Source organism: Podarcis pityusensis (assembly GCF_964106645.2).
Source record: "Podarcis pityusensis genome assembly, chromosome: 17".
NCBI lineage: Eukaryota > Metazoa > Chordata > Lepidosauria > Squamata > Lacertidae > Podarcis > Podarcis pityusensis.
In genome coordinates this window covers 5,338,853-5,360,976 of record NC_138042.1, presented here as the reverse complement: position 1 = coordinate 5,360,976, position 22,124 = coordinate 5,338,853, and the positions used below count along the sequence as shown (strand labels likewise).

General features: G+C 45.7%; 1 protein-coding gene across 1 annotated transcript in view; it reads left to right on the top strand.

The window, feature by feature from the left end:
• KCND1 (potassium voltage-gated channel subfamily D member 1) overlaps positions 1 to 22,124 on the top strand; it is a 71,903-nt gene that overhangs the window by 34,922 nt on the left and 14,857 nt on the right. The window lies entirely within an intron of this gene.

The window sequence follows — 22,124 nt, the reverse complement described above, 5'->3', positions numbered from 1 at the left end:
AATGATGAACCTAAGAACCGTAGCAGTTTGGTCAACCAAAGTCACCCTTTCCTGAAGGAAAAGGCTTGCATACCTTTGGTACATAGGACCGCTTAACTGTTTGCAACAAAAATAACATATTATTATGCGGAACCAATAATTGAATTTAAACCCAAAGTCGCAAAGGAATAATCACCATGACATGGTTTGAAATATAGGCATAGGTGGGTTTGAGACCCCCCTTCTGCCCTCCTTAGTTTTACAGACTCCTCCTTCTCCCGTTAGTCAGGAATACTTGCTTGCCTTCTGGCAATCATATTTTCTTGGTCCCAGGACTGCAGATGAATTGACAGATTTCCAGGGCTGTGCTCTTCCCCTGCCTGTGCACCCCCCTCCCCTCCCCAATATCCTGATGGTTAGATTCTGTGACAATTCCTGGCTAAGGGCCATCCATGGTTCTCCCCTGTCTAATCCTTTTTGACCTAAAATAATATCGGCACTAGTGTTCAGAATTGATATAGTGCCTGACTCATGGCTGTAAAAGTGCTTTGAGCATTAGCGATTAATAGATTTCAAGGGACTGCTTCGATCATCAAACATGACTGTCTGGATGGCTCAGCGTACCCGGCTTCCGATTCTGCCATCTGGGTGAGCTACAGGCAGGGCTTCTGTAGAAGAAGAATAAATGGAATATGCTGATTGTGTTAAAGCCAGCTCCTTTGTCAACTAAAACCAGATTCAGTGATTTCTGTTTTGCAAAGTAAGCAAATGTACATATATATATGTTTAAATTGCAGTTCTCTGCACACTTACTTGGAGGTAAACCTATCTGAATAAGTGGGGCTTAGTTCACAGTAAACATGCTGCTGTTGCCAGTCAGAGTACCGATGGTCTGATTTGGTATAAGGCAGGCCCCCACATTCCCACGTTCCTCTTTGAGTCCCAGATTTCTCTTATTTCAAGGGTTGGGAGCCTGTGACCCTCCAAATGTTGTTGGATTCCAACTCTCACCAGTCTCAGCCAGCATGGTTGGTTCTCAGGCATGATGGGAGTTGAAGTCCAACAAAATAATGTCCAGATCAAGAGAAATAATAGTCCCGCTCTGTTCTGCCTTGTTCAGACCCTAGCTGGAATACTGTGTCCAGTTCTGGGCACCACAGTTAAAGGATATTGACAAGCTGGAACATGTGCAGAGGAAGGTGACCAAGATGATAAACGGTCTGGAAACTAAGCCTGATGAGGAATAGTTGAGGGAACTGGTTGTGTTGTGGTAGCTTGAAAAAGAGGTGACTGATAAGATAGCCATCTTCAAATATCTTAAGGGCTGACATAGAGGATGGAGCAAGCTTGTTTTCTCCTGTTCTGAAGGCTGGGACCCAAAACAATGGCTTCAACTTACAAGAAATGAGATTCTGACTAAGCATCAGGAAGAACCTTCGGACAATAAGAGCTGTTCAGCAATGGGACGGTCTCCTCAGGAGATTGTATACTCTCTCTTTTGGGAAGGGTTTTAAGCAGAGATTGGATGGCCATCTGTCATGGATGCTCTGGCCTGGTGGAACGCTCTGCCTCATGAGACCAGGGCCCTGCAGGATCTGATTTCTTTCCGCAGGGCCTGTAAGACAGAGTTGTTCCACCTGGCCTTTGGCTTGGAATCAACTTGATCCCCTCCCCCTCTTTCCTTTTCCCTTTCTCCTTCTGTGATGGAACTCCCACGTAGGACCAGTCTGGATAGTTGGCCTTGGTGAAGATTTGACGTTTTCATCCCCAAAATGCTTTTGATTTGAGTTTCTACTGAAATGAGGCTGCATTTTAATGTTGTACTTACCGTAATCTTGTTTTTAAGTTGTATTGTAATCAATTGTTTTTATACCTGGTGTTAGCCGCCCTGAGCCTGGTCTTGGCTGGGGAGGGAGGGGTATAAATAATAATAATAATAATAATAATAATAATAATAATAATAATGAGTCATGATAGCTCTATGCTTCTTCCAGGATCAGAGGCAGCAGGATCTTTGCTCTCATGTCCTGTTGTGGGCTTGCCAAGGGTATCTGGTTGGCTTCTGTAAGATACAGGATGTTGGACTAGGGCTCTTCCTTTGGTCTTACATCCTTTGTGTAAGTGCATCTGGGAAGACCATTGCAGGGTGTCTCATGGAATGAGGCTGGGAAGGAACTAGGTGGAACCTGGAATCAGAGCTTCCTCAGCAGCTAAATACAATCTATGATTAATTAAAAGAATGGAATACAAATGCTTTAATTGAGAAACATTTTGGACATGAAATATGACTGCAGTTATATGAATCCATAACGTATCTCTGAAATGCAAAGCACATTAGTTAGATAATGTCTTTTGCTGCTGCTGTAATGACTTGCATAATTTGCATTGCTCATTTATGTGCAGGCATTTGCAGTGAAAACAGGAACAAAAAAGTAAGGAAAACAAGGCAATTTGAGATTAACCAAGATGCTGTTATTGTCACCTCTGTGGTCCAATGTGTGGTGGTGATTTCCATGGGGCAAGGCCTCCAGTCAGTGTTTTACCACCACAACACACGACACTCAGGGCTGATGGGACAGGGTGAAATAATTTGCCCATGAGAGCTGCCTCCGCATGTGTTGTTGTTTTGAATGCTGCCCAAAAAAAAAAATGGATAAAGAGCAGTTTCATACAAATGAAGCTGCAGGGATGTGTTGACTTCATTATTTCATTCTTTGACTTTAGTTTACTGCCACTTTTATACCCCACCTTTCTACAAAAGGTGCACAAAATCAACACAGTGCAAAATAAGATAAAGGTACAACCTTAAATGAGATAAAATTGCAACCTAAGAACAAAACAAATGAAACAAACCACAAAAAGCAATCACAGAGCACTTTTAAAAAGCAGATCACATATTAGAAGATAGGGAAGCTGTGGGATCCCAGTGATCCATCAGTGCACTCTTGAATTTACAAAGCATGAATGCATTTGCAGGATATTTTAACAATTAAGACTTAATTGAATCTATATTAAGTGGGTTGAAAATTGCCTTCCCTTCTTACTTAAGAGCATAAGAAGTACCTTGCTGGATCAGACTGAGGTTCCCCTTGTCCACTCTTTTTTATGAGAAACCCACACAACCAGTAGGCCATAAATAGACAAACAGAAATTCTCCAGAATCTCACCAGCGCACCATGAATGGCCTTGTGCTCTGCCCTGGCATTCTGGGTATATGTGTGAAATGAGAACTAATTTGGGTGAAAACCAACCAGAATGCGCATTGGCAACCCTAGGCCTGTGTGTGTAGAATCCAGCTGTTGTTGTTGTTGTCTCTACTTATTGTTACTGATGAAGCACCTAAAATTGTCTTAGTGCTGTACAGAGGCAGTTCCTAAGATGATGCAGAAAGAAAAATGAATGGAGAGGAAAGGGAAAAGGAGAGCAAGCAAATTCAGACACCAATTCTTGAAATCATAGTTGAGGTCTAATACAAGCCTGTCCCACAAGCATTCAACATCACTGGATGATAACAACAAGCTGTCTTATCTTTAAAGCTGCCAGACATCCTTTTATATTCAGATATCTGTTATTCCTAAGTGTCACAGCTTCGTTTCATGTCAAGCCAGTCTCCTCCACGCCCCACGCCCCGAATATCCAGGGCTCTGTTTTTCTCTAAAACCTGAGGCTGGCCTTCCTGCTGAACGTGGTCCTGGCCTAAGATGTGTTGCTGCCTGAGGCAAGCGACAACTTGGCACTCCCCTCTCAATTTATTCTACAGAAGCCACCTCCATCTACCCTAATGGTAGGGTTGGAGATGGGTTGCTAAGCTTAGTGTGAACTCCTCCCTGCCGCCCTGCAATGTGTGCCAGAGACAGGAACTGCACATGCAGAAGGGATAAGGTGGGAATCACCTGGCAGCATGTCACGGTGGGGGAAAACTATCCTGTTCTGTTGGGGCTTGAGACTCATGGTGGAAGTGGATGTGGTCAAGTTGAGTCTCTTCTGGGTGGGCCTACTTGTTGTTTAGTCATTTAGTCATGTTCGACTCTTCATGACCCCATGGATCAGAGCACGCCAGGCACTCCTGTCTTCCACTGCCTCCCGCAGTTTGGTCAAACTCATGCTGGTAGCTTCGAGAACACTGTCCAACCATCTCTTCCTCTGTCGTCCCTTCTCCTTGTGCCCTCCATCTTTCCCAACATCAGGGTCTTTTCCAGGGAGTCTTCTCTTCTCATGAGGTAGCCAAAGTACTGGAGCCTCAGCTTCACGATCTGTCCTTCCAGTGAGCACTCAGGGCTGATTTCCTTAAGAATGGAGAGGTTTGATCTTCTTGCAGTCCATGGGACTCTCAAGAGTCTCCTCCAACACCATGATTCAAAAGCATCCATTCTTCGGCGATCAGCCTTCTTTATGGTCTGGCTAGGGTACTTTATGGTTCTTTATAGTACTACTAGGGTGGGCCTAGTAGTAGTAGTAATAGTAATATTACTACTAATATTACGCGGCAGCTAAAAAAGCCAATGCAATTCTGGGCTGCATCAATAGGAGTATAGCATCTAGATCAAGGGAAGTAATAGTGCCACTGTATTCTGCTCTGGTCAGACCTCACCTGGAGTACTGTGTCCAGTTCTGGGCACCACAGTTCAAGAAGGACACTGACAAACTGGAACGTGTCCAGAGGAGGGCAACCAAAATGGTCAAAGGCCTGGAAACGATGCCTTATGAGGAACGGCTAAGGGAGCTGGGCATGTTTAGCCTGGAGAAGAGGTTAAGGGGTGATATGATAGCCATGTTCAAATATATGAAAGGATGTCACATAGAGGAGGGAGAGAGGTTGTTTTCTGCTGCTCCAGAGAAGCGGACACGGAGCAATGGATCCAAACTACAAGAAAGAAGATTCCACCTAAACATTAGGAAGAACTTCATGACAGTAAGAGCTGTTCGACAGTGGAATTTGCTGCCAAGGAGTGTGGTGGAGTCTCCTTCTTTGGAGGTCTTTAAGCAGAGGCTTGACAACCATATGTCAGGAGTGCTCTGATGGTGTTTCCTGCTTGGCAGGGGTTGGACTCGATGGCCCTTGTGGTCTCTTCCAACTCTATGATTCTATGATTCTAATATGTCCCACACATCTGGCTGGGTTTCCCCAGCCACTCTGGGCTGCTTGCAGCATATAAAAAAACATAATAAAACATTAAACATAAAAAACTTTCCAGTACAGGGCTGTCTTCAGATGTCTTCTAAAAGTTATGTAGTCAGACAGAGTCAGGTCAAGTCTTTTTAAGCAGACATCAGAACCATGGACAGCGTAATGCTGGTGGTCAACAAGAGGTTTACAGATTGTCTCAAGGCAAATCTAAAAAAAATGTAGTATACACACTGACAACTGGGAAACACTGGCCTGCGAGTGCTCCAGTTGGAGAACAGCCTTTACCAAAGGTGTCATGGGCTTTGAAGACACTCGAACTCAGGATGCAAGGGAGAAACGTGGTAAGAGGAAGGCACAAATCCACACCGTGATCAACTCCCACCCGGAAACCAATGTCTCCACTGTAGAAGGACGTGTGGATCCAGAATTGGCCTCCACAGTCACTTACAGACTCACTGTTAAAACCGTGTTTATGGAAGACAATCTTACTCGGCTACGAGTGATCGCCAAGAAAGAAGAACAGCAGCTCCCAGCAGTCCTTGCTGCTCTGACCTCTCCCCTTCTGTTGCGGTTACAGAGGGATATCATCTCCGTGGTGAGCTGGAGCCATAGTACAAGGCATCTACTATAGGTGGCCTGGCCCTGTTCCCCCTGGAGGATCTGGCTGTGTTTTTTCAGAGGTCTTTTGCTTCATTTTGTATATGTTACCTTCTGCAAAGTCAGGGAAGGGGAAGGTGCTGTTGACAATTCATCTTCTGAGTCTGAGGAACGATGGTCAGGCCACATCCTTCAGCAGAGAGGGCAGATACCAAAGGTTCCTCCTCAGGTGAAACAGCCTGTACTTCCTTTTCCTCTGAGTCTTCCTCAAGATATTGCGACCCCTGCAGTCAGGGGCCATGACAAAGGGATTGTGCCACTTCAGACTGTGGGCAGAAGATTTATTTTTTTTATTTTTAATGTTCTTTTGTGTAAAACTTCCCTCGTTGCAAGAAGTGAGGCTACAGGGAACCAGGCAGAGGGCCTTCTCAGTAGTGGCACCTGCCCTGTGGAACGCCCTCCCAGCAGATGTCAAGGCAATAAACAACTATTTTACTATTAAAAGACAACTGAAGGTGGCCCTGTTTAGGGAAGTTTTTAATGTCTGATGCTGTATTGTTTTTAATATTCGGTTGGAAGCCACCCAGAGTGGCTGGGGAAACCCAGCCAGATGGGCGGGGTATAAATAATAAAATATTATTATTATTTATCATTAAAACAACAACAACAACTCCCTGCGAATAGGAGGTGGGAACCTTTAGCATACTGGAGAGTAAGTATTAGTAGGGCAGTAACCAAATGAGGTTGCCAGCTCCTGCACAGAGGTTCATTGTGGTGTGGACCGTTTCAGTACTTTCATGCAGGACTCAGAGGAAGGAGCACAGAAGAGCCTTATCAAACGCCCAGCCGTAGCAAAGCTGGCACTGATTGCACTGCATTACATTTTGGAGGTCAGGATTAGAATCCAGAATGAGTTTGGGTGGATTGACGAGTCAGCCTTGTCATCAAGAAGATGAAATTCAGGGCGAGATTAATATAAAGTGCTGTGTGGAAAGCAAAGCCAAGAGACGTGCTGAAAAAGAACGAGACGTGTTGAAAACGGAACTGACAGTGGGAATGAGGGATCTGCACTGCTTGGTAGAAGGCCGAACTTTCAAACCCAGACAGCCACTGTGGTGTTGTGGTTAAACTACAGACTTCCGACGAAGAGACCTGGGTGCAAATTCCCCCTCAGACATCAGTTTCACTGAGAGACTTGAGTTCTGTCATTATCTGTCAGCCCAACCTCCTTGACAGAGTTATTGTGAGGATAAAATTGAGAGGAAGAACTATGCATGCTAGCCGCTTGGCAGAAGGGCGAGCTATGAATATGATTGTGTGGTGTGATAGCCTTATTCCTAATCCTCTTTTAAAGTTGCCAGCTATCAGGGACTAATAGCTGTGATGGTTATATTCTATCTCCACTGTCGGAGGTTGCATATGTCTGAATGACAGTTGCTGGGAGTCACAAGTGGTTAGAATGCTGCTGCTCCCATGCTGTACTTGAATAATAATAATAATAATAATAATAATAATAATAATAATAATATGCTTCCCACAGACATCTGGTTGGCCACTGTGGGAACAGGGTAAGGTAAAGATAAAGGACCCCTGGACCCCTCTATGGGGTGCGGTGCTCATCTTGCTTTCAGTCCGAGGGAGCCGGCGTTTGTCCACAGACAGCTTTCTGGGTCACGTGGCCAGCATGACTAAACCGCTTCTGGCACAACGGGACACCATGATGGAAGCCAGAGCGCACGAAAACGCCTTTACCTTCCCACCGCAGTGGTACCTATTTATCTACTTGCACTGGTGTGCTTTCGAACAGCTAGGTTGGCAGAAGGTGGGACAGAGCAACGGGAGCTCACCCCATAATGGGGATTTGAACCGCCAGCCTTCCGATCAGCAAACATAAGGAGCTCAGTGGTTTAGACCACAGTGCCAGCAGCTTCCCTTGTGGGAACAAGATGCTGTGCTAGGTAGGTTTTTGGTCTGATCCAGCTGGGTTCTTGTTATGTTCTTAGGATGAATGAATTGATAAAAACCGCAAATGTTACTAAGTATGAGAACATTGTGTGGTGAGGGAAATGTATTCTGCAGGTGTTAACAGGCATATTTCTCCATTAATATTTGATTTATGTATTTATTTATGTGATTTACATCCTGCCTTTTCCTCCAAGGGCAGCACACAATTCTGACACACATTTTATCCTCACAGGAACCCTGTGAGGTAGTTGCGTCTGAGAAACAATGACTGACCCAGGGATTTTGTCCCTGCTGTTATTGTGGTCTATGCTTTGTTAACCTCTAGGTTAGATTGCTGCAGCGAGACATACGTGGGGCTGCCTTTGAAGACTGTGTGGGAACTGCAGCTAGTGCCGAATTTGGAGGCCGGATTGATGACTGGGACAAGGCGATCTGAACATATAACACCAATTCTGGCGCAACTGCACCAGCTACCAGTTAGTTTCCAGGTTCAATTTGAAGTGCTTTTGGTTTTGACCAATATTTGCTCATGCAGTTCAGGGCCGCAGTACCTTAAGAGCTGCAACTTTCCATATGAACCTAGCCAGACACTGTGTTGCTCATCAAAGCCCTTCTCCATGTGCATCCTGCTAGAGAAGGGCAGAGGGTGGCAAAACAGAAACGGGTCTCCTCAGTGGTGGCCCCACTTTTGTGGAATGCTGATCCCAGAGATGTACACCTGGTGCCATCATTGTTTGCTATTAGACACCAGACCAAAAAATTCTATTTACCTAGGCCTTGAATTGTTAATTAGAAGTGCCATGAGTTGTGCCTTTCTACTGCTCATCTATTAGTGGGGTGGGTAGGATCTGTCTTTGCAGAAATATTCTTGGTTGTGTGTGGGGGTAGTTTCTGTGTTTTATTATTGTTCTACACTGAGTTTTAGTGTCTTTTGTCCTGAAAGTTGCTTTGGGACATACTTCTGTATGTGAAAAGGGATGAATAAATGTAATAAATAAATACATATTAGCCAAATTAGGGAGCAAATGACTTGGTTGTAGAACCTCATGGATTCAAAAGAGATATAAACATGCATCTGATGTAATTAGATGCAATTAAGTATTTTGATTGGTAATTTGCCTTAGCATGAGAGGATCAGAACAAGTATTAATTACTGTAAGCTGCTTTGTATCATCTATGTGCATTGCAAGGGTGGCGTAAAAATTCCTAAACAAATAAACAGCAGTGTGACATAATTATAAATGACATAGATGGGCCGCAACCCACATAACCATAATCATAACTACCGTATTTTTTGCACCATAACACTCACTTTTTTTCTCCTAGAAAGTAAGGGGAAATGTCTGTGCGTGTTATGGAGGGAATGCCTACAGGTGGCATGCCTACGGATTTTCCTCCTCTAAAAACTACGTGCGTGTTATGGTCGGGTGCGTGTTATAGAGCGAAAAATACGGTAATTGATAGCAGCAGGAGCAAATGATGGCTGACTTGTCTGACTGGCTTCAGTGGGACATAGGTGGAGGTCTTGTAAACAGCAGATGAGGTAGGCAAACTGTGTCTGGTCTGTGATGCTTCAGACCAAAGGCTGGCTCTCATGCGATGACGTAGCATGGGGGGTGCCAGGGGGCTGTTGCCCTGGCGACGGCGACTGGAGAGCATGGAGGGTGCTTTTCACCCTGTGCACCCCCACCTAGCACACAAACACCTGCTTGTCAGGGGCGAGGGCTGAGCAAGCGTGCTCTGCCCCTCCATGTGTCTGTACGCACCCGCCCCAGGCGCTGGCAGACGGCGTTATGCCCCTGCTCTCCTGTAGTCAAATGCCGCTATGCACACACAATGCCAGTACCAGAAAACTTGAAGTCAGGGAGAAAGTTGTTGTCAGGGACTGGGCAGAGGAGAAGAAGAAGAGAAGAAGAAGAGAAGAGGAGGAGGAGGAGGAGGAGGAGGAGGAGGAGGAGGAGGAGGAGTTTGGATTTGATATCCCACTTTATCACTACCCTAAGGAATCTCAAAGCGGCTAATATTCTCCTTTCCCTTCCACCCCCACAACAAACACTCTGTGAGGTGAGTGGGGCTGAGAGACTTCAGAGAAGCATGACCAGCCCAAGGTCACCCAGCAGCTGCATGTGGAGGAGCGGAGACGCGAACCCGCTTCACCAGATTACGAGTCTACCGCTCTTAACCACTACACCACATTGGAGGAATGGTGGAGACCACCTCCCCAGCCTGGCTCTTCCAGAGAAGAAGAAGACAGTTAAGATTTACAACAGGGGTTTGAGGCAAGTCACATCTCAGAGGCAGATGAGGGGAAAAGCTGGGAAATCATGGGAGAGGAGGAAAAGAAACCACCAGGAGGGCAACAGCTGATGGACACAGTGTTTTTAGAAAGCATTCCAGACCACCACCACCCTGAGCCCAGCGAGCCTTGAAAGTAGTACAGCAAAGGGCTCAGAAGCAAAGGGCCCTCAGCGCCACCCGTAGAGGAGATGATGATGAAGGAGGAAGTGGGAGAAAAAAGACACTGGAGAATCATTCGGGACAACACCATTATTCGAAGAGGCTGCATTCCAAGCCTCTCTCTGTAAATATTGAATAAAAAGCAGATGGTAAGGACTTTTCTTTGTCTTATCCGTTCCTGGCAACTTGCCGTGGGGCTTGTTTCCTCTGCCACCTGACAGTCTTCTCCGTGACATACCAGTTTTCCATGTGAAGGTTCCCCTTGCCTTTGAACAGTGAAATGTCCAGTTATGTCAGCCCTCCGAACTGAAGAAGAAACAGAGGAAGAACCTTAGGGGTAGCCACCAGTTACAGTCTGAAGTGGCTTTCCATCATGTGTCAGAACTAGACCTCAGACATACCAAACTCTAGCTGCATTGAGGCCATAGGTCCTTGTCCTAAAGGCTCACACTCTTCTATACTGGAACCACTGTGGCAGAGCGGGGAACCTGTGGCCCTCCAGATATTGATGGACTACAGCTCCCATCATCCTTGTCCATTGGCCATGCTGGCTTGAGCTGATGGGAGTTGGAGTCCAACAACTTATTGAGGTTCCTCCTCCCTATAATACAGGGGGTGGGGGTGCCAATATTCTGTTGTCAAAGTATTCAGAGGAATATCCTACTAATCCTGTCTCCACATAATGGAGAAAGAGAGACTTAAGTAGCTGCCTGAACCAAGTAGCACCACTTTTATTTGTGGGCCTGAGTCCATGTCACCCTCAAGAAAAGCCACTTCCGCCTTGAGGAGGAGGTGGAGTTGCGGGGTTCACGACCCTCCCACGTGCGCAGGGGGGTGGGAGGCCAGCCCTGTGAGACTGGGTGATTCCCAGCTGCGTCACACCTCTAGCCAGCCAATCGGGTTGGTCCGGGGGTGTGGCCTGCCCCATAAAGGCAGGACGCAGCCGGGGCTCTCCCTCTTTGCCGCCCGGTTTCCCCACCCTCCTGCCCTTTAAGGTTTTCTTTCTTTGACCTTGCTATGAACTTTGGTTGGTCGCCGTTCAGGGGCCTGGTAGGAATTTTTCCACTTGGCAAACTGGCTCCAGCCACTTGGTTTTCACCTACCTCATAGCAAATCGTCACAACTTTCTGGATATTGGCGATTAGGCATGGGAATAGTTCTATAGATGGAAAGAGGGGAGGTAGCGCCATCACCTGCCCCACATATCGAAGGGTAGTCTGTTAAAGGATTCCGGGGGGTGTGGCCCTCTCCGAAGCCTAAGGAGGTTAGGGCCTAAGGCACGCCCCCTATCGGTGACCCCGGGGAGCTCCTAGCAGGACTCCCCCTACTGGTGGTTAACCCTTCCCGGACTTCCAGCACACGGGCTGGTGTCAGATATAGTCAGTTAGGTCCAATACCGCTCATCACCTGTAACCAATAAAGTTGTGGCCTTTTTGAGCCCATTAACCTTTTTGAGCCCATTAACCACAGAGGTCCTGTGGCTGGGACGGGACGATATGGGATTGGGGGGGGCAACTCCCATCTCTTGCGGGGGCGCAATTAGTGCCAGCACCGTCCGTTAAGAGTTTGGGTGTAATCTTCGACACCTCCCTTTCCATGGAGGCGCAGATTGCAGCTATAACAAAGGCGGCATTTTCCCATCTCTGCCAAGCTAAGCAGTTGGCTCCTTACCTCTCTCGCCCTGATCTAGCCACTGTGATCCACGCGACGATCACCTCCAGACTGGATTATTGTAACTCGCTCTACGTGGGGCTGCCCTTGAGACTGCCCAGAAACTCCAGCGGGTGCAGAATGCTGCAGCGAGACTCCTTACGGGGTCTTCGCTGCGAGATCACATTCACCTGGTGCTATACCAGCTGCACTGGCTCCCGGTGGAATACAGGATCAGGTTTAAGGTGCTGGTTTTAACCTTTAAAGCCCTATACGGCCTAGGACCCTCGTACCTACGGGACCGCCTCTCCTGGTATGCCCCACAGAGAAACTTACGGTCTTCAAATAAAAACATCTTGAAGGTCCCAGGCCACAGAGAAGTTAGGCTGGCCTCAACTAGAGCCAGGGCTTTTTCGGCTGTGGCTCCGATCTGGTGGAACACTCTGTCACAAGAGACCAGGGCCCTGCGGGACTTGACATATTTCCGCAGGGCCTGCAAGACAGAGCTGTTCCACCAGGCCTTTGGCCAAGGCACAGTCTGACTCCCTCCCTCAGCAATCTTCGCGGAGCTCTGGCCCAATGGTTGCCAGTGGCTTGAATTAATTAATTTTATAATGAATGATTTTAGAGTGTTGTTTGTACTGTACTTTTGTACTGTTTTATTGTTGTTAGCCGCCCTGAGCCTGGCTTCGGCTGGGGAGGGCGGGATATAAATAAAATATATTATTATTATTATTATTATTATTATTATTATTATTATTATTGTCTCATGTGTCATTATTTCTACCTGTGGGGGTCGGGAATTCGCTACGCAATAGGCTTATACCGGCACCTGAAGAACACGACCATTTCCACAAGTGTCCCTATCTCAGCTTTAGATTCCTTCCTTAAGACCCATCTTTTTCTGACTATCCTTTGCCTAAAGCTCCTAGTCAAAGCGGCAAGGATAGGAGCTGCGCGGTCAGAGGAGTTGGTGGTGGTAGTGGTTGGAGCAGCTGCACAGCTCTTTACCTCAACGCATCTCCACAATGTTTCCCCATCTGTATCCGCTGGGGAGAACCAGGTCTGTATCAGCTGAGCATATGCTAGATTTCAGGTTAGCAGCTTGTGCCGTGGTGTGAGCCCAATTGAAATAAAGATGTAAATGAACCAAAGATCAGAGGAAAGCCACGGAGATGTTAAAGGATTTAGAAAGCAGCACTCGTGGGAGAAGGATGAAAGAAACAGTCCTTGTTTAGCAATGAGGCAAGGAGGCAAAGAGCACGAAAGCCTCTAATTGTTTTCCAGTGCACAAAAAGGCATAAAGAGGCAAGATTTAGGTCTGCGTCATAGATGACCAGGGGCAGCTGCCAGGGGCTGCACTCTCTTGTGGGGTAGTGGGGAGAGAGTATAAAAACCACAAAAGGGTGCCAGGTTTGGTGTTCTCTGATCAGCGCAAGGCTTATTGTGAGCCAGAACTTTCAGGGGTGTTACCCTTGAATTTGTTTTCAAGGCTGAAACCTAGAGCAGGGGTCCCCCGGCTCGCGGGACTCGTTTATCCGGCCCGCAGTGACCCCCGCCACCCGCTCTTACTGGCGCTGCGCGGCGCGGCTACCCACTTCCGGGTCGGAGGAGCACCAGAAATAGCTTGTGCATATGTGCAAGCATTGTGCGCATGCGCAAGCATTATTTCTGGTGCACATCTGGGTCGGAGGAGGCCCATGCACATGCACACAAGCTATTTCCAGTGCTCCTCTGGCCTGGAAGTGCACTGGAAATAGCGTGTGCGCACACATATGGGCATTTCCCTGCCCTCCGGCCCACTGCACGATCGGTGCTGGAGACACTGGCCCGAGGCGTGGTAAGTTTGCTGACCCCTGACCTAGAGCATGCCAAGTAATCATATCAACCATTTTCGGCCCTGCAATTGGCAGGTGAGGCCCTGTTGGTGCTGCTGCTGCCAAGAGCTGCCCGGTTGGCATCAGTTTGCGACAGGGCCTTCTTGGTTGCAGCCCCTTGTTTGTGAAATACTTTCCCTGGTGAGGTGCGTCTGTCTCCCTCGTTATTAACGTGCATGAAGAATTTTTAAACATTCCTGTTCACCTGGGCGTTGGATGGATGAAAGATACTGTTTGCAGTAACCTTGGAATTATTGTTTGTGAGGGTGTGCGGTTGTTTCAAAATGGTTTCAGATATTCTTAACGGGTTTTTAAAAAAAAAGAATCAGATGTTCTTAATTGCTTTAAAGTGTTTTAAATACATTATCTAATTTATTTTTAATTGTATTGTTTTATTGCTTTGATGTTTGATCCTGGGCTCCTTTGGGAAGAAGGGTGGGATAAATATTTTATACACAGAGACAACAGTGATTCTGACCGTGTGCAGAATATCTTTTCTTTCCTATCAAGATGAAGGGAGAATGCAGGTCTTGGGGGCAACATTACGCAATGAAATGATTGGGTACTAACGTGGCTGCCACTGACCTCAGTTCCTGGCAAATTCTGCACGGTACATTTAAAGTCTTGTGGTGCTGAGGAGAATATTCCCTCGGTGCAGTATTTTCTCTTTCTACAATGAAGCATTATCTCTTTCCCCAAAGCGCCCCCTGTCTGATTTCCCCCCCCCATCCTTCCAGAGCAGATTTGGGGATAGCACAGGGCACATGCCTGGCAGAGGAGACGGGGGGGGGGATCCTGTTGACCTTGTGCTAATCCTTGCAGTAATTGTGCAAATATTTAGTTGAATGAGGTAAAGGTAAAGGGACCCCTGACCATTAGGTCCAGTCGTGACTGACTCTGGGGTTGCGGAGCTCATCTCGCTTTACTGGCTGAGAGAGCCAGCGTACAGCTTCCAGGTCATTTGGCCAGCATGACTAAGCCGCTTCTGGCGAACCAGAGCAGCGCACGGAAACGCCGTTTACCTTCCCGCCGGAGCGGTACCTATTTATCTACTTGTACTTTGACGTGCTTTCGAACTGCTAGGTTGGCAGGAGCAGGGACCAAGCAACGGGAGCTCACCCCGTCACAGGGATTCGAACTGCTGACCTTCTGATCGGCAAACCCTAGGTTCTGTGGTTTAACCCACAGCGCCACCCACGTCCCATTTAGTTGAATACCACCCTATTATTCCACTTTAATAGTCATGGCTCCCCCGTCAAAGAATCTTGGGTATTGTTGCTTGTTAAGGATAGTGAGATTTGTTAGAAGACCCCTATTCAGGGACTACAACAGGGGTCAGCAACCTTTTTCAGCCGGGGGCCGGTCCACTGTCCCTCAGACCATGTTGGGGGCCAGACTATATTTTGGAGGGGGGGAAAGAACGAATTCCGATGCCCCACAAATAACCCAGAGATGCTTTTTAAATAAAAGGACACATTCTACTCATATAAAAACATGCTGATTTCCGGACTGTCCATGGGCAGGATTGAGAAGGCGATTGGGCCGCATCCGGCCCCCGGGCCTTAGGTTGCCTACCCCTGGGCTCCAACTGGAGACCCAGTGTGATGTAGTGGTTAAGAGCAGTGGACTCGTAATCTGGTGAACCGGGTTCGCTTCCCTGCTCCTCCACATGCAGCTGCTGGGTGACCTTGGGCCAGTCACACTTCTCTGAAGTCTCTCAGCCCCACTCACCTCACAGAGTGTTTGTTGTGGGGGAGGAAGGGAAAGGAGATTGTTAGCCGCTTTGAGACTCCTTCGGGTAGTGATAAAGCGGGATATCAAATCCAAACTCTTCTTCTTCTTCAACTTCCAGAGTGCTTTAATGATCAATCCCTCTTCCCAGGAAACTCTGGGAGCTGCAGCTCTGTGAGGCCTCCTGCAACTCTCAGCCCCCTTCACAAACTACAGTTCCCAGGATTCTTTGAGGGGGGAGCCATGACTGTTAAAGTGTTGTGATAGTGCTTTAAATGTGTTGTGCAAATGGGGCCCTAGAAACTGCCCTTCCCTATGATAATACGGTGCCTGTTTGTTCAAGGACAATATGATAAGGAACCACGCTGAGAGTCAGCTGAGACTTACTGTGGCCAGGGACTGTCAATTAAATGCTGCTTAAACTTATTTTGCACTCATACACTGGCACTAGAGTATACCAGATACAAGCACTGCAGCAAGCCTGAAGGGCGCATTTGTGTCTCAGGTGGCGCTTTCTCTTTGAAAATACTCCCTAATGGTAATGGAATATGAAGAAATAGCTAGATTAATGGGGGAAATTCGACAACATGGCAATGAAACATTTCAAAAAGAATGGGGAAAATTTATGTCATACATAGGAAGGATAAGGTGAAAGAGTGAAACCAGTAGAACTGAAATAAACCTCATAATGTGAAATACAAAGAAAATTTCTGGATAAAGAAAATAACAAAAAGTAAAATGTACAATGTGATCAATGTAACCAATGGTAGTTGTAAATGAACATAGACAGACAATAAGAACTGTATATACAGGAGGATTTATTTGACTATAGGCACTCTATGGACAAATACGAAAGCAGAACAATAATATACGAAACGGATGAAGACAATGCGAAAAAGTTAGATGTGATATAAAAGGCCAGAAGAGGGAAGGAGGGAAGTCGGCTCTGGGGAGCAGGTGTAAATGTGAAATGTAATACAATATGCGTATGTGGAGTGTGCAAATGAAAACCAATAAAGAATATTATGGGGGGGGAGGTACTCCCTAATAGGAGTCAGAAAAAGACTGGGTCACCAGTTGGGAGCACTCTGATGTGGCAAGGCACGAATAGAAAAGTTTTTGAAAAGGTCTAGATACGTTTGTGTACACCTTTCAGTGGACATTAGCTGCGATACATAGCAAAATAGAACCTCCGTATTCAGTGGTAGTCTATCTGTGAAGTACCACTGCTCAGAAGAAAGAGGCACATGGCTGGCTACAAACAAATTACTGGGCAAGATCGATGCACCATTGATCAGATCTAGCAAGTCAGTATTTATTATGGAGACACATCATGCTCCGTGTAATGTGTGCATATTTTGTACTTTGTACTTAAGTACAGAGCGCCTTGTAAGAAAAGGCAATTAAATCCAGGCTGTAAAAAAGAAATTCAGGGGGGGAAACAACCCATACCCCGCCTCCTCCCCGCCGGAAGGAATGTGTGTGTACATTTGTACAAACTACTGATATAACTTGGAGAACAAGACTGGATTGGATGAGCTCTCTAGCATTCATTCATTCATTCATTCATTCATTCATTCATCCCAGAAGCCTGCTGCGTCTTAATATTCAATTACCTGCTTCCCCTACTCCCTTGCCCAGTATTGCTCCCATTAATGATCTCCCAAGGGCCCGTCCATCAGAGAAAACCGAGGACTTATTAAGGCTGTAATTCTCAGAACCTGCTGTTTTCTGACAGAGCTGTAGATCCCTGGCCCATAACTCAACTACTTGGTTCGTGGAGCGTTGCTCCAAGCTGTAAACTGGAGGGGTGACAATCTTCTGGAAGTTGTCCAAGGGAAGGAGAATCAGCCACTGTGGGCACAAGCTTACTATGCCCAGGGAATCTGTGGCTGTAGCCCTCCCTCTTGTGAAGCCATGCACCCAAAGAATCATAGAATTGTAGAGTTGGAAGGGACCCCAAAGGCCATCTAGTCCAACCCCCAGTAATGCAGGAATCTCAATTAAAACTTCCATGACAGGTGGCTATCCCACCTACCTTAGAAACCTCCAAGGAAGGAGAGCTTGCAATCTTCCAAGGGAAGAACATTTAGAGGTCTCTCTCTGCAATGTTCAGGATGCGGGTGGCGCTGTGGGTTAAACCACGGAGCCTAGGACTTGCCGATCAGAAGGTCGGTGGTTCGAATCCCCGTGACAGGGTGAGCTCCTGTTGCTCGGTCCCTGCTCCTGCCAACCTAGCAGTTCGAAAGCACGTCAAAGTGCAAGTAGATAAATAGGTACCGCTCCGGCAGAAAGGTAAACAGTGTTTCCATGTGCTGCTCCAGTTCACCAGAAGCGGCTTAGTCATGCTGGCCACATGACCCAGAAGCTGTATGCCGGCTCCCTTGGCCAATAAAGCGAGATGAGCGCCGCAACCCCGGAGTCGGTCACAACTGGATCTAATGGTCAGGGGTCCCTTTACATTTACCTTTACCTCTGCAATGTTCAGGTAGGTGATGGGTATTTTTAGAACAAGGGGTGGGGAGCCTTTGGCCACCCACATGTTGATGGACTACAGTTCCCATGATCATTGACCATGGGCCATACTGGCAGGGGCTGATGGGAGTTGGAGTCCAACAGTATTTGGTCACCCGTTGCATACTCCTGTTTGGGGTCATTCACAGGCTGGGGGAGGTAGGGGCACAGGGAGAGGCAAAACCTTTGCCTGGTGCTTGCAAAACAGCAATTATTATTCTTATGCTTTGAAATTTGTTTGACGTGTTTCAAAACTTATCTTTGCCAGGGACCAAGAGTCTTATCCCAGCACAGCAGGGAGTAAACTCTCTTTGGGCTGATGTACCAGACTAGGACAAACGAAGGCCCTTTGCCCTTGAGAATGAACATTTTCAAAATGAGTTGGGCAATCTTCAAATAAAAATTAATTGCTATTTTCAAGCGCTAGGCTCAGGCTTTGACTCTTCCTTTGTTTTGCAGGGGGAGTTGGGTGGGGGAACTCATAGAATTATTAAAAATAATATCTTTACCAGGACCTAGCAATGTTCACAATGCAGTATGTGACCTTTTGAGTTGCATAGAGTTCCTTCTCAGGCTGGAAATCGATAAAATTTAACTTGAAACCTTACAAACTTGCATTTTGAACGCAGCCCAGTCCTAATCATTTTACTGCCTGTGTGAATTTTGTTCTTATGAGCCTATGCAGTTATCTGATTTTGATCTTCTTCAGAGAACTTTCCCTCCAAATTTCTCTTAGGCATTGAATTAGACTGCTGACTGATTCAGGCAGGCATGCTTTATAGGTTGAGACCCTATTCTTATTTGAGATTGTAGTTACCCAAAGGTGGGCGGGTGGGTAAGAAACTCACTTTCCTTTCCTGCATAGATGGAGATGCTGAGATAAGCTTTCTCAGTTCATATGCCCTTCAGCAAACTAGTGTTGCCAACTGACAAGAATCTTCTCCTGGTCTGCTCTTGGGCCTTGTAACACAGTGCAATGTGCAGAAATGAGAAAGTTTCACAGCACAGAGATGAGCATGACTACATTGTTGTTGTTGTTTAGTCGTCTTAGTCATGTCCGGCTCTCTGTGAACCAGAGCATGCCTTGGAAACTCTCACTTTCTTCTCAAAGCTTCTCCTTTTTTATGTCCATGGAGTTTTCTTGGCAATGACCACATTATCACCTATTAATGTTTGCACAAGCTTCTGTTTAAAGGTTCAGCTAGAGTGGCTGGTAGGAAAGTTAGTGAGCCTAGAAAGGGCTTGTAGGTCATCTTGTTCAGATTGTACCCTAATGCAAGGTCTGTGGCTGGCTGTGTACTCTTTGCGGTTTATAACAAATTTAAAATTCAGTGCTAAAGCAATACCAATTTTGTGACCTGAAATACCAGATTCTGTGACCTGAATAAATTCTACAAATGCAATTTGCAAATGCATGCTTTGCATAATTTATGCTGTTCTCACTCGCCTTCGAGAGAGATGCGGAGCAATACAGCGCTCTCCCAAGTACGGGAAACCCTGCCTGGTCCCCTTCCAGTTTCTACGATTTAACCAGGCATCACTCACATGGTTTCAAGCTTGTTTGAGGAAGAAGGAGCTCAGTGCTATGCTCAGTAAAATTCCATGCTTATGCAACCTTTATGCAAGATGTAAAATAAGGACCATGTGGGAGGGGTGCCACGATGGAGGGACAAATGTGTCAGTTTCAGTTTCAGTTTCTCAGTTTCCCAGGCTTTAAGCTCAGTTCTACAAATTTCTTCATCTTTGTGAAATTTGTTTTATGTAAAATAAAATAATAATAATAATCCTCATGAAACCCCACCAGCATTTTTGATCTTCCGGGGTGGCGCCATCGGCAATGGCGGACTCCCTCTGAACTGGAGGGACCAGCTCCGCGCGAAACGGGTCTTCTCCGCTACGGCGAAGCGGGGACCCTTTTAAAAATCACAGGCGGATGAAGCCTGTGACCATGGGACTCAGTGGGCACCTTTAGCGCCCCCCCAACCCGCAAAGGAACCCACTAACGGGCTCCGAAGTGAAGAGGGGGAAGTGGCGCGGTGCTGTGAGTCAACTGCTATTTCCATGGAGCGAAGCCGCATAGCCGTTGCCGGAAAGCGCTGCCTTTTTCCTGGGACAATTTGGATTCTAAAATAAGCACCCGTGAGTACTTAAACTTTGAACAACTGGACTTTAAATAAGGACTTGCGAGCAGAAAGGAATTGGACTTAAAAATTTATTTCAATTTGGTACTGAAACGAGAAGGTCTAAACAGGAAGTCAGCCTTCCGTTCTTTTGTAGACAGAATAAAGCAAAGACAACGTAAACTAGAGCTCAGAAAATCGCCTCTAAAGGATTGGATTTCATCATTTAAAATTGTGGAACCCCCCTTCGACAGCAGGAGAAGAAGGGGGATCTTTTTCGGACTGTTTAAACCTGCAGAAGTGAGTTTAAAGTAAAGTAACTTTCCACCGGCTTGATCCTGGAGCGGGGTGTCAGGACTGACGTTTGAAGCTCATTGACCAGAGACAAACGTTTTTGACAGATAGCTAAAAGAAGAGAAACATAGTGATTCCACTGTTTCCTTTCGCAGTTTAAAGGAACAAATATTGACAAAATATCTCAAAAAGGAAAACTTTGTTGCAAGAACAAATAGAAGTTTTCCCCCTAGAGGGAGACTGTGAAACTGTAACTAATTCCAGGGAGCCGGCAGCTGTTACAGATTACAATCGTGGGAATAGACATTTGACCTTGCAGGACAATGTATTCAGAAGCTCTGTTGTGTGCTTTCTATAAAACAAATGCCCTACTGGAACAGTTACATGAGAAGACGAATTTGATGGCGAATTCGATTAGAAATTTTGAACAGGCAGTGGGAAACTTTGAACAGACAGTGGGAAAATATGTGGAGCCCACCCAGGAATTAAATCAGGAGTGTGTCCTGACAGAACAGGCCCAACAGGAATATGAGCTTTCGGATTTGACAAATGAACTTGGAAAAAGCCAGATTTGGAAAGAAAAAGTTTGGTTTGGCTTGGAAATGGGGGGCTGGATTGACCCCCCCATGCAGGGATGTTTGGACTTTTCAAATCTGGCAATGGGCCGTGAGATGTTTGGGATTGTGGGGGCTCTTAATTTTGGAGGGTTTTTGAAACATGTTTTTAAATACCACATGGAATTTAGTGTCGAATATGGAAAAGGGGCTGATCTGTTGAGAAGGGTCAAAAATATTGCTAAGCTGGAGTTCCCACGAGCAGGAGACAAGGGAAAATACAGTTACAGATATGAAGAAGAGCTGCGGAAGGGACATGGAAGAGACTTAAGAGCCTCGGATATAAGGTTGCCAGGTTAATGCGCTAGATTGATGGGATAATAAGGACTGACAAAACCCGGGACCAGGAGGAAGGGACGCTGGATGAAGATCGGATTTGTTTTTATTTCTTTTTTTTACTATTAGGACTGTTTTATAAAATTGATGAATGTTAGAAAAATGTTGGAATGAAATTACTCGGCTTTAGTAAAAATGTTTAAATAATTATGAAAGAATATTATGGTTATGAGAAGTTGGTAAGGATAAGATTTAAGTTTTAAGTTTCAAGGTGTTTTTTTTTATAGAAAGATAAGATTAAAATAGTTTAAGGTAATGTAATGACAGAATATTATGAAATATGGAAAGGATTTGCTGTGATAATTAATAACTAGGATACAAAAAAAGGGAGGAGGAGGAGGTCAAAGAAAGAAGGTAATGACAGTTGAGGATTTGAGAATAATGGATTTGTTTTTAAATGTTTTTAAATGTGGTGTATTTTTGTTTTTTTCTGTTCTTTCTTATTTTGAATTTGTATTTGTATTGTTGGAAGTGGTTTGTTTTTCTCTTTTTCTACTTTGTTTTTTTTTGTAACTTAAAAAAAAAAATTCCAATAAATATCTTTTTTTAAAAAAAGAAAACCCACCAGCATTTTTGTGTGTCTTTTCTCCAATATTCACATTTTTGCATGCATTTTTGTCTCATAGACATATTTTGGTGAGAAATTTCTCCAGATGTAATGCATTTTTAATGTTATTTGCACCGGTACATATCTATTTTATGTGCTCTTCTCCCTAATATACAGTATTCACGTTATGTGGTTGAAGAACTGCATTGCAAAATTCAGTGATGTGCGAACTCTGAAGGAGTGATGCATTTCTGTTTGCAAATCAGGAAAGCTCTACTTTGCTGGATTTCTTTGTGTCAAACTGCTGCTAAACAT